The sequence below is a fragment of the Monodon monoceros genome, unplaced genomic scaffold (assembly GCF_005190385.1).
Source record: "Monodon monoceros isolate NGI ecotype Baffin Bay Population unplaced genomic scaffold, NGI_Narwhal_1 Super_Scaffold_20, whole genome shotgun sequence".
Lineage (NCBI taxonomy): Eukaryota > Metazoa > Chordata > Mammalia > Artiodactyla > Monodontidae > Monodon > Monodon monoceros.
This window is the reverse complement of record NW_021703777.1, coordinates 62,982,296-62,995,452: the sequence shown is the minus strand read 5'-3', so window position 1 is coordinate 62,995,452 and position 13,157 is coordinate 62,982,296. Positions and strand designations below refer to the sequence as shown.

The 13,157-nt window shown below is 41.6% G+C and overlaps 1 pseudogene; it reads right to left on the bottom strand.

The window, feature by feature from the left end:
- Positions 1-1,737: 1,737 nt before the first annotated feature.
- LOC114903332 lies at positions 1,738-1,829 on the bottom strand (annotated as a pseudogene).
- Between the last annotated feature and the right edge of the window lie 11,328 nt (positions 1,830-13,157).

Here is a 13,157-nt window from a genome sequence, read left to right as displayed (position 1 = left end):
GCAAAATGCTCCAGGATGTCTATTCTTCTGGTTACATATGGAATTTCCTGGACTTCAGTTGATTGCTTGGGATGGGGGCTGATTAGATGCAGCTATTTCCAGGCATCCTTGCTTTTTCTTTCCTGAAAAACCATTGTGTTAGCAACATATTTTTAGGTGGGGCTACATTATTCACATACATTTTCTTTTCTTTTTCACCATACAATTTCAAAGCAAGTTTTCTTCCAAAAACAAAAAAAAGAAGTAGCATCAAGGGCTACTTTCAACAGTCCTATTCTTTATAATACTATTTGTGTAGTCCTTGTAATATTGTACTTCTATAATTTTTATCATTTTAAGGCCCATTTTTTCCCCTGTGCAATCTCATGAGGCTTCCCTCCCCTCTCCCCTCCTTTCCCATACATCTATTTATGGATCATTATCCCCTTCTCCATCAACACCTTCTCAGCTTAGCTGAATGCTCCAGGGAGACTTGGCTGGTGTGAGGCTCTCTCATGATGAATGGGTTTCTTTTCACTCTTCCTAATGGGCTGGCTTCCACTAAGGGCAGCTAATTTCTTTGTAGCTACTTGGAATAGGTAGATTAAGTTACCAGTATTGCAGCTTATCTCATTCTGAAATCAACGATCCAGTTCACAGGATCACCACCTACAAATCTGGGGAAACTGTTACACAGAAGCCCTAGTAATTGATTAGTGGGTACTTCCTGAAATGAATCATTTACAAGACAATGCTTTGGTTCCCAGAGTATTTGTGAAGCAATTAAGACTTAGTTGCTTATTTGTTGACTGTTGGATAATGGTCACTTTTTCCTGGTGTAATGTCTGAATCTTACCCCCATTTTCTCAGTATTCTGGCCACCAGCTCTTTCTCATTTCTTTGTCCTGTGCTTCTATCTGAAACCATCTCAGGTAGATGCTTGTGAAACAGATGATCTTGAGTTTCCATCTGTCTTGGTTTGGATGGCACTGCCATGTCATGGATGTTTCGATCCCTGAAGCAAATTGTAGCCAGGATCTGCCTTCTGCCTTGCCTTCCCAGGTTCGACCAATCGTGTCAGAGGAAAAGCGAAGGGGATGCATGCGTAGAGGGCAGAGCGCCCTGCCTCTCCTCCTGAGACCTGGATGGCCCTGGGGCATGCCGACAGAGAATGGCTGCTCTCCAGCCCGAGGGGCTGCTTGGGGCTGGAATCCTTGGTTTTCTATGCATTAGGTATCTATGACTTTGTATATTCCAGGCACGAAATTGCAGACTGTGCCTTAAAATCTGGGTGGACGGGAAGTCAGATAATAATTGCTGTTCTGCACCAGACACTTTCTGTGAACAAGATGATTCATGCTAAGAGTTTGACTTTCAGCATCATATTTAATCTTAGAAACATTGTGTGTCCTAGATGTGATCACCCACATAAGAAACCCAAGGCTAGGAGAGGTTGGGTGTATTTTCTAGGTCATTCAACAAATAAGTGAAGATATTCGATTCAAACATAGATTTATCTAACTCAGTAAGGTGCTTTTAACCACTACACTGTCCTGCCTCCCTCTTAAAAGAAATAAATGATAGGCTAGAATTACACGGTACTAACTAAAAGGAGGTTACAGAAAGGTAGGTTCAGGGTAGGCTGGAGTAGTCAAGGGCTATAAAGCAGAAGGGAGGGGTCCACAGAGAGCATCTAATCCCATGTTTCTCAAACTCTTTTTTTAAAGTTGTGGTAAAAAAAAAAAATGTAACGTTAAAAAAAATATGGAATGCTTCATGTGTTTGCACAGGCGCCATGTTGATCTTCTCTGTATCTTTCCAATTTTAGTATATGTGCTGCCCGTGAGTACTCTTAAAGTTTTTAACTTACAACCTATAACATGACATTTATTTTACATTATGACGCAGTAAATGCATGTATTTATAACTGAAACAAAATTGTACTTCACAATACTTGCCCTAGTCTATGCAGTGCACTCCACTTTTCTATTATGCTTTACATCATTCTTTAAAGATAATTCTGGTCATGGCCTCTTAAATAGACCTTATGGACTACAAATGCTGATCTAAAAACCTCAACCAATGGGGACGTTGAGGCCCAGAGATGCGTTGAGTACCTAGCGCGATGTCTTGCAAATATTAATCCCAAGTGTCTTTGCTTTATCTCCTTATGTGACCCAGCACACGCATGTAGCACCTCAGTGGCGGAGCTGGGATAGAATCCAGATTTCCTGATTCCCAGTCCAGGCTTTTTCAGTCAAGGAAAGTTTGTCAAAGGGGAGGGACTCTCCCATGGCAGGGTTTCTTCCCAGGCACTGGTAGAAATAGGAGGAAACAGAGCAGCTGTGGGACACGGACACAGCCGCCACAATGGGCCTAGTCGAATGGCACAGGGCGTTAGAACAAGGCCGTCTAACTCCAAAGCCCATGCTCCTTCTGTGGTTGTCTCTCTTGTTTGCTCAGTAAAATTACCTGGGAGCTCTTCAAGAATACTTACGCCCAGGTGACACTTGGATCCAATAATTAAATCCAATGATTTAGGGATGAGGGTTGCCTAAAAAGCTTCCCCAGGTGATTTTACTAGAGAGATACTGCCTCAATGCAGTGTAGAAGGTATCCCTTAAAACCCTTCCTGCTTATCCTTCAAGCCTCAGCCAAAACTACCACATGTAAACTAGATAGCTAGTGGGAAGCAGCCGCATAACACAGGGAGATCAGCTCGGTGCTTTGTGACCACCTAGAGGGGTGGGATAGGGAGGGTGGGAGGGAGACGCAAGAGGAAGGGGATATGGGGATATATGTATAAGTATAGCTGATTTACTTTGTGTTACAGCAGAAACTAACACACCATCGTAAAGCAATTATACTCCAATAAAGATGTTAAAAAAAAAAAATGACCCCCTCCCAGGCCCATGGAGTCCCGACTCAAATTCACAATCAAAAAGAAACTGCCTTTTGTATGGATACCAAGGGGGAAAGGGGTGGGTTGGGAGGAATTGGGAGACTGGGATTGACAGATATACATTATTGATACTACGTATAAAATAGACAACTGATGGGAACATACTGTAATAGCACAGGGAACTCTACCTAATGCACTGTGGTAACCTAAATGGGAGGCAAGTCCAAAAGGGACGGGATATCTGTATGTGTATGGCAGATTCATTTTGTTGTGCAGTGGAGGCTAACACAACATTGTAAAGCAACCATATTCCAATAAGAATTTGAAAAAAAAGTAACTGCCTTTCTTTTCTTGTATTCATCTAGCACTCACAGATCCTCTCATCCTGTGTTTGTCTCCCCTGTTACATGATGCTCTGGACTGAATCCAGAGCTTATGCCTTACTTATCTTTGTATCCAAGTGTGTAACAAATATTTACAGAATGCCCTTTGCTCAGAGGGCTCTTCTTCCCCAACCCACCCAGACCTCTGAGAGCTACTCTGATTCAGCTGTAACTCCTAATGAGGGTGATGAAAATCCCCCCCCCCCCCCCCCCCACGAATCAGTCCTACCTAGGACAAAAAGGGCACTCACTCTAGGAGCTGCAGAATCCTGACTGGTGAAAACAGACGCTAAAGGCAGTGAGACTGCAGCATCCCTTCTCGTGTGGCTGGGCTTTCTCTCCCACGCATTCTCCTCCAGCCGCCTCCTCCAGATTTTCAGATTTCTGACAAGGCAGTGTGGTCCAGTGTTCAGAACCCTGGACAGGAAGTGGGAAAGACGGACTTCCTGTCCTGGTCATGACCGTCAGTGTGTCCTGCAATAGGCCCTCACTTTTCCGTTTTGTTAGCTGGGAATGACCACGTTCCAAACTCAATTGTCACCCTCTGCCCCCTTTCCCCTTGGGGATTATATAAGAACTCATATATGAAAACAAGCTTTGTTCAGGTCCTTGAGCTTTTCTGAGGGCAGCTTTGTATAAATATAAGATACCTTTTGTTATTGTTTGCAGCCCAGGGGATTTGCGGAAAGAAGTTGAGAGCCAGTGATGCTCGTTTTTATAGGCAGAAAATAGCTGCTGGAAAAACAACCTGGTGTGTAGAGCACAATGTTCTTATCGGGCAGACAGAATTATCTTTCCCAGGCCGTCATGAACACAAAACACCTGGTGCACACGTTTCCTGCCCCTTCACATATTTTGAAAGAAAGAGACCTTTACTCTGACCTGTCAAGCAGTGATCTTCATGAACTTCTGTCCACAGACCACGACAGTTATCTTGGCTTGCCGCTGTAGAGTTAAATGGTAAACACAGCTGATCGTCACTCATAGGGCATCTTCTCCACATATCACTCAGATCTTATCAGATCCACACATGTGTTTCTTCTTCCTTAAAATACAGCCCCTGGATGGGCTAAGAGTCAGGGCCTTCCTGACACATCCACCCAACACTGAATTGGGTGCTGTTGAGAAGATAGGAAACTTGAAGACTTGATCCTGACCTGGCCATGGATTAAAACCTTTGAAGGGAAAAAAAAATAATAAATCCACTAAAAACATTTAGAGAACCATACAAATCTATTCGTAGTAAGACTCACTCCCTACTTTAAAGCCTCAGGTGTTTAAAGAAGGTAGAAATCAGTGTGGAAAAGCTCCCTGGAAGATGAGGATGCAATATACATGGAAGGTGCTCAATAATGTCAGTTAAGTGAACAAAAGAAACTGGACATGGGCCTTGAATGACAAAAAGCGTTTGAAATGGTGGACGAAGGGGCAAATAACCATACTGGGAAAGCCAGAGTTTAAGGATTGACTTTGGAGTGAAGCTGATTGACCTGGGTATGCCACTCACAAACTGTGATTCTGAGCATGTCACATAAGCTCTCTAGACTTTACTTTCCTCTTCCATTGTAAGTCAGTACTAACAATATCTCTATCATAGGTTTGGGGAAGAATTAAATGAGATTAATGTAGGCAAAGTTCTTAGCCCAATGCCGGGCATATGGTAACTGTTAAACGTTTATTTATTGTTATTGTTGTTATTAGTACTAGGGAAAATATAAACAAAGACAGGAATTGCTCAGTCTGAAAATATTTTCCCCTTAATAAAATAATCAGAATACTTGGCATTAAGTGATACTGATGTAAATTTGAGCAGCCAGCACCTGCCTATTGCAGTGTTGGAAAGAAAATGTATATTTATGCCTCCCTCAAGCTCTGATTTTCTGCCTCTTCCCTTTCTTTCAGCACCCTTCCCCATCCCCACTACCCCCATATCCCCATGGCACCACAGAGAGCCCACAATCTCTCTTCTTTGCCCTCACCTTCTCTCCTAGCCTGGTGAGAGACTGGTGAGTCATAAGGATGGACATGCAACTGTAGCCTTTCAGGCAATGATGACAGGCTATGGGTTCTGGGGACAGAGATTCCCTTGAATATTTCTTGATGCTATCAAGTCAAATATAGACAGCTAACCACCTCTAACACAAGAAGTGCTCAGCAGGAGAATTCCGAGTTCCTTTACAGATCAAATTTTCAAGAGAGAAAAACTTAGGAATTCTTCATTCTTTTCCTTGAAGAGGCATGGATTGGACCACAGCACCATAGCTAAGCCATGATGTCACAGGTCATTAGGGCTGCCGGTAGCTGCACTCAAGAGCCTGATGCAGGCATCTGCTTGTTGAGCTGTGAGCTCCCACTTCTCTCCCTGCCCAGTGTTGACCATCATATTCCTACTGAAATGGTCTTGGTCTCATTCCCAGGTTCATAAGGCTCTCTTGGCTGCAAATTACCTACAGTATAAAAGCCAAACTTCTCATCCTGGCAGATAATCCATCCCCTTCACCTCCATCCACTGCCTTCTTCTCTGTCTTCTCCTCATCTCCTACCGTGATAAACTTCTCCCAAGTGCGCCCCCCAACACCACACGCTTTCAGGTCATTGTCCTTTGATCCGAACCCTTTCCCTAACCTTCACCTAGTCAACTCCTGCTCATTCTACCAGAACCAACTCCAATATCATTTCCAAAGTCAAAACCATCATCTCTTCACCAGCCTTTGGATTCTACAGTTCTTTGTTCTGGGTTGCTTGGACTCCAAAAGTTTAGCATATACTAGATGCTTGAGAAATATTTCTTGAAAGAATAAATGAGTTCTGACTTCAATAACAGCGTTTATTATGACGTATGATAATTGCCTACTTACTTGTTGGTTTCTTCATAGGCTGTGAATTTCTCAAAAGAATAAGGTGAAGGGAAATTGTGTCTTTTATATCTGTATTCTAGGACCCTAGTACAGTGACTCATAAGGTAGGCTGTAAGTCGAAGTGTGACGAATTTAAAAATTTCTAATATATTTTTTGCAAAAATATTTTTTTCTCATTAGGCATTCTATCTTTTATGATTTGGCTACCCTCCTCTCTTAATGTTGAGTTGAGGAAAGGGATAGGGAGATGTTTCCAGAATATAGCTGAGAATATGAAAAGCAGGAAAGCAGGGGAAGCCTGCATTAGGTTAGAGTCTCTGGAATCAGAGGCTGAGTCTCATGCAAGTGCTGTCAGGGACATCTTGTAAAAGAGCGAGGGAAGCAAGACAGGGGCATGGGCGAAACAAAGCGAGATGTGGATTCGGCTACAGTCCAGCCTCAGCCCAATCCCACGGGAAGTTCCGGGACAAGGGACAAGGATGGCCTCAGAGAATTACCCCACCCGGAGGCAAAGAGGTTGGGATTTTATACCCCTGGATTAGTAGTTGGCTGCAACCATGCCAGAGGTAGGGGGACACCTCCCAGGCATTTCTGGGTGGAACAGCTCCTGTGGACCAAGAGTGAGTCTTCAGGGAAGGGTCCAGCTGCAAGCATTGGTCATCAACACTCACAGCAGCTGAGTGACAAGAGAACTAGTCTGGGAAAGGGATCTGAGCAGCACAACAAAAGCTCCTACCATACCCCTACAAAAAAAGATGATAGAAAGTGCTTCCTCCTAGGAGGATTATGCAAACCTTTATTTAAAACCTATCTCCTCCTACTTCATCAACAAGTCTATCTGGACCAGGTGCTCACTCCTTAACAGATTAGAAACAGCAAGATAGAAGAGGGTGCAGAGACTGTTAAAGGTAAGTGCAGGGCTTCCCTGGTGGCACAGTGGTTGAGAGTCTGCCTGCTAATGCAGGGGACACGAGTTCGAGCCCTGGTCTGGGAGGATCCCACATGCCGCAGAGCAACTGGGCCCGTGAGCCATGGCTGCTGAGCCTGCGCGTCTGGAGCCTGTGCTCCGCAACGGGAGAGGCCGCGATAGTGAGAGGCCCGCGCACCGCGATGAGGAGTGGCCCCCCCTTGCCACAACTAGAGAAAGCCCTTGCGCAGAAACGAAGACCCAACACAGCAAAAATTAATTAATTAATTAATAAACTCCTACCCCCAACATCTTCAAAAAAAAGAGAAAACCACAGCTTTAAAAAAAAACAAAAAAACAAAAAAAACCCACAGCCTGCTTCCAAAGGCACACCCACATTAAAAGAAAAAAAAAAAAAGGTACGTGCACCAATAGAAGCCAAAAAGAAACAGGAACTCCAAAAAGCACAGCAGTGTGGAACCTTGTAGTGTAGTGCCCTGGAGCGTTGTAAATTAAAGTCTAAAAAAACTGAGATTGACAATGATGCCCTAAGTCAACGATGCCCTAAGTTAATGATGCCTTAAACAAGTTGTGTTTTGCATTCTATGTTTAAAAACACGGGGTAATGTGCCATGTCATTTTAAAAGATTTCATTCGAAATTTGGAAGCTTAAGAGATGTGAATAATTACACGGACATTTTATTTTTGCAGATTATCTCCTTCCCTGCCAGCCCCTGAATAAGTGAGGTGTTACTGAACTACATCTTGGAAAACATCTGACCTCCAGGAGCCGTTGAAACTCCTTGGATAGTAGCACAACTTCAGACTTGTTTAAACGTTCTGACAGTTCTGATGCCACCTGGCACATGTGATTACATAATCAGAGCTGATAGAAACCTCTGATCACCACATACACACAGTCTGGTTATAGAGCAAGCTCTAGCCGGGCATCAGGCACGTGGGGCTCAAGTTCCTCCACTGTCATTAACATCTGTATGACCCTAAACAAGTCATTTGTCTTCTCTGAATCTCAGTGTCTTTGCTGTAAAGGAGAAATAATCATATTTATCATATTAATATTACATTACACCGATATATGATATGTAGTATGTTATTTTATTATATTAACAATATTATTATGTCTCATCAGCCTGCTATGAGGAGCCAATGAGATAATGTTTGTGAAATTGCTTTGCAAGGGGTGAAAAATCATTAAAATGAAAATGGAGTATTTGGAAAAGTAAATACTCTTTCATTCCTTTCTTCTTTCTGATGCAATTTTTGACAGTTTTGTAAACCCATAAAACTGGCAGAATATACATGGACGCCATCTCCCATCGATTTATTCTGTCCCAGCTCTCCACCACTTGGCCTCCTAGGCCACCCTCCCGGTGGCCAGCCTGTACTCCCACTTCTAGCTCCAGTTTCAGAATGACTGCCTTTGGAGAATGGGGTTTCTCAGGAAGAATATTGCACAATCAGAAAACGCTGATCTGCCAAGGCTGTAACATTTTTTTCCTGGAGCCTTTTCAGGAATGTGTCACAAGAGGTGGGGGAGATGGGCCATGGAACAGAGAGTACTAGGCACCAGCCACCAGGTAATAAAATGTCCAAGCATTCCTTTTCAAAATCTAATGAAGGCATCAATCTTCATTAAGTCAAAGGGTCTGGGGTCCACAGCGGTGAGATTCACTGAGCCGCTTCAAAAAGCAGGAGGAACAATGACCAAAATGCAGGCCATAGAGCAAGAGACAGTGAATTCTAGAACTCGATGATGTCTGTTTTCAACAAGGGTTGAATTTGCCAATAGCTATTATCACTAAACATGAGCCCTGAGCTCAGTGTGATGCCAGAGCCAGCTTGCACCAAATCAAGAGAGCCAGTTCTTCATGGCTCTTCCCAACCCCATGCTCAGGGATGCCAGGTTGGGAGCGTGTAATCAACCCAGGTGGCAGTATTTACACCACGGAAACCAGCAGGTGCCACCAATAGGGTCCCCCACTCCCCACCCAGAGAGCCAGCTTACCGGCACACCATTGCTTAAGCTTGTATCCAAATGTCAACAAAACGTGTGGAATCCTGAAATAGCTTTCAGAAGAGCAATGTTGTTCCTGAATTTCCGTGTGAACCACTGGAGGGAAAAAGTTTGTGTATATAAATATAACAGATCCTTTGCTTTCAGATCCCAAATCACCTTCCTCATATAGCCTCTCTTTTCCTTCAGGCTGAATGTGGAGAGTGGCTACCACTGAACTGAGAAAAACCTGAGTCACCGTTACATCCTTGGCATTGTCCACTTGATTGTTTTTTTCCATGAGTGTTTCCCAGGCTCTAACCTCCATCGGTACAGAGGACCGATGGGACAGCAATTATTCTGCAGGGAGTACACCCTCAGAGCTTGAGGGATCCTGTAGAAAAGCAGGGGCAAGATGCTGCTCTCTGCTTGGAGGGAGTTTGCAAAACAGATTGGATTCAACTGAAAGAGGCCAACCTTAGGAGGAGAACATAATTTTCTTCTTTCCATACCAAACCATAGGATTAATGAAGAATCAAGGGGAATAAAAATGCAAACATGCACAATATTCACTTCCACAGACTTTTCTTTCACTAATGTCTTTGTGGTTGTAGCTGGTGACTTGCACCACTCCTTCCCATAACTTACCTAGAGGCTGAAAGGAAAAGGAGTGGGGAAGAAATTAGCATTTACAGAGCACCAACTCGCTATCAGGTCCTAGAGTGTCTTATCTAGTTAACACAGCAACCATGCAAGGAAGGTACTATTACTTCCATTTTTTCAGAGAAGGAAAGGTAAGAATTATCTAAGGTTAACCAGCTCATGGGTTTGGGAGCAGGAATTTAAATACTGGTCTCTGACTTTAGATTTTGAGCTCTTTCCACACTTTCTACTACTTTATTGACCCATGGAAAAACAAAGCCCAACTGTGGAACCAGTTCTGGAGACACAGGTGCAGGCTGAGTCTGGTCCCTTGGGGTTGGCCTTCCACAAGGATACACATTGGATTGTCTAATGAGGGAAAGCTAACAGACATTCAGGTGCAGGACTTGCCATTTCTCAGGGGCAGTTTTGAGACAAACACCAATTCTTTGTTGTCATGCTCATTGAAGATGTAAAATAGGAGAAGAGCATGGGAATCAGAGACAAATGCTGGACAAGGTTTTTAAGAATATTTTTTTCAAGCCCCTCTGTTCTATAGTCTAAGTAGCCAACTACTCCCAACTTAGCCTCAAATTACCACCTATGTTCTTTAAAGAAAAAAAGAAAAGAATGTCTTTTCCAGTAATTTTACACTGGGAGAAATACATGATGGTCTTACCTATAGACTTGGCATTGGCAATTGTGCATCATTTTGTGTCATATCCCAGGCTAAGGAATGTGACACACTCCCTTTGGTTTCCTGGGATACACCCCAACAAAGGACTTTGTTTTTTCAGGTTTCAGTGATAAATATGTTACTGATACTCATACTTTAAATTCATAGCGTATACCAAGTCACAACTCAGTGAGGTTAACAGACAGTTTTCTGTTTAGATTTTGGATGAAGTGGCAAAGAGATACTCCATTGATTTCTGCACACTACACCTTTACACACTTGAAAACAATAATTTATGCTTCCTCTAAATCTTCTTTTCGCCTGGGCAATGACCTCATTTAATAGGCTTTTTATATTTTGGATTATGCAAATAATAGATATTCAAAAGTTAAATAATGAAAAAATTCTAATGTAAAATGATATAAAATAGGATGTTATTTTAATTGTTAGTGCACATCTTAACAAGAAATGATACCTTAGGGATTTAATGTTACCCCAATTTTTTAAATATACTAAATTTTATATACAGTTTTGTGTAAAGTATTTAAAATTTTTTATTGTGATAACCTAAAGTCTGGCAGGAGAGAAAGAAAGAGAGGGAGAGAGAGAGAGAATTATGTATGTGTTAAGTTATGAATATGCTCAGTTGAAAGTGCCTTTATGACCTCCAGATGGAAAGGTATGCAGTGGATATATGGGTCTGGAACTCAGGAGGAAAGTTTGGACTATAAGTATAGTTTTGGAATTTATCAGTATATAGACGGTAACTGGAGTCGTAAGAATGGATAGGATCATCCAGTAAAAGTACACAGACTGAGAAGAGGATAGGGTCTAGAGCTAAACCCAGAAAATCCCCTACATTTAAAATCCAGGGCTGTTCAGATGCCTAAAACCACCCAAATACTTCCACCACCTCGGGGCCCATTCCAGTGGGATTCTGTCTTCTTCTACCTGCTGGGTAAGTTCTGACCCAGAAAAGAGGCTTCACTGATATTTCAGATCATGTTGGATTCTTTTCTACACCAATGCGAAAGCTGCATCATGGGAGAATTAACATTTTAAAAAAATGGCACGGGAGAACTCACACTTGAAGTTAGGACGTAGGAGCAGTCAAGTGATGCAAATCCAAAGATGACTCAGTTATTAGAATTACCAGACCAGGACTTTAAATCAACTATTGTGATATGTTAAAGAAGTTACTTAAAAATATGGATATAATAGGTAAAAATATGAAGCATTTCAGGAGAACAATTTAAACACTAAAAAATAGAAAATATAAAACTGAAAAATATAATATCTAAGACACTTGGGGCTTATGAGTAGCATTTAGACACTACAGAGGAGAGTGAATGGGGAGATAGAGCAATAGCAGTTGCTCAAATTGAAGGAAAGAAAGAAAAAAGATAGAAAAATGAATAGATTATCCATACCATGAATAATATCGTTTCTAATGTACATGAATTTGAGTATGAGGGGGAGAGAAATAAGCAGGCAGAAAAACATACTTAAAGAAATAATAACTGAAACTTTCTAAATTTGATGAAAACACCAACCCATGGATCCAAGATATGCAACAATCCCCATGCAAGATAAATACAAAGAAAACCCCTTCTAAATACATGATGGCCAAATTGGTGAAACATAAAGAGAAAGAGAACATCTTAAAAGCAACCAGAAAATAAGACATACATATAGGAACAATGATATGAATGATAGCTGATTTCTCATCAGAAACTATATAAGACAGAAAACATCACAGAAGACAAGACAGAAAACATCTCAGAAGACAATGCAACACCATCTTTAAAGGAAATAAACTGTCACCATAGAATTTTATATCCAACTAAAAACATTCTTCAAAAATGAAGGTAAAATAAGGATATTTTCAGATGAAAGAAGGCTGAGAGAATTTGCTGCAAGCAAATTTATACTACAATAAGTACTAAAGAAAAATTTTCAAACTAAAGAGAAATGATACCAGATAGAAACTTGGATATACAGAAAGTAAAAAATAATGAAGAAAATAGGTAATGGGTTCTCAGTTTCCAGTCCAGCATGTAAGGAGCGTTAAGAAGTCACCACTCTGTGCTAAAAACTGTAAAAAGCTGAAGAAACTGGAAAATCAACAATTCTTCTTAGACTTCTCTGTCCGAGAAGTGAGGTCAAAGGTCAAACTGTTGCCCCTCGAATTGGAGAAACAAGTGAATACAGAGAGTCACAACTTATTGGAGCAGAAGCTCACAAGTAGGAATTTCTGTGGGAACCACTACCTGGGCAAAAAAACCTGAACTGTAATTGACAAATTGCTGGAGGCTGAGTGTGGACAACTCTGAGAGTTCTCAATGAACAAGTACAATTTGAAACTAAAAACACATTTTCTTGCCTTGTAAAAAGGCATCTATTTGGCTTTTAGTACAAAATAACTCAGAAAGCCAGTTATTGAAAAAAATTCCCCAACAAATTTTAGTCACAGTCCCTGTCTTTAGCTTGGATTAGAAAACAGGAAACTACAAACCACCTAATATCTGCCCTTTTGAAGAAATCTTATTTAAAGAAAAAAAAATAAAGAGGGAAAATAAAAACAGTCCCTGAAATACAGCAGTTGGTTTTTACAGGGCCCTGGAAGCTTGCCTTAATCATTCTGGTGAAATGGAAGACATGTGGTCATTGGAATATGGCCATCTCCTTGTTTTATGCTAGTAATGATTTTCATCTGAAGGGAAGATGATGGCCTGGGCACCATTTGATGCCCCTGATGCAATCTGAGACATCAAGGTCAAGTTGCCCCAAGTTTTC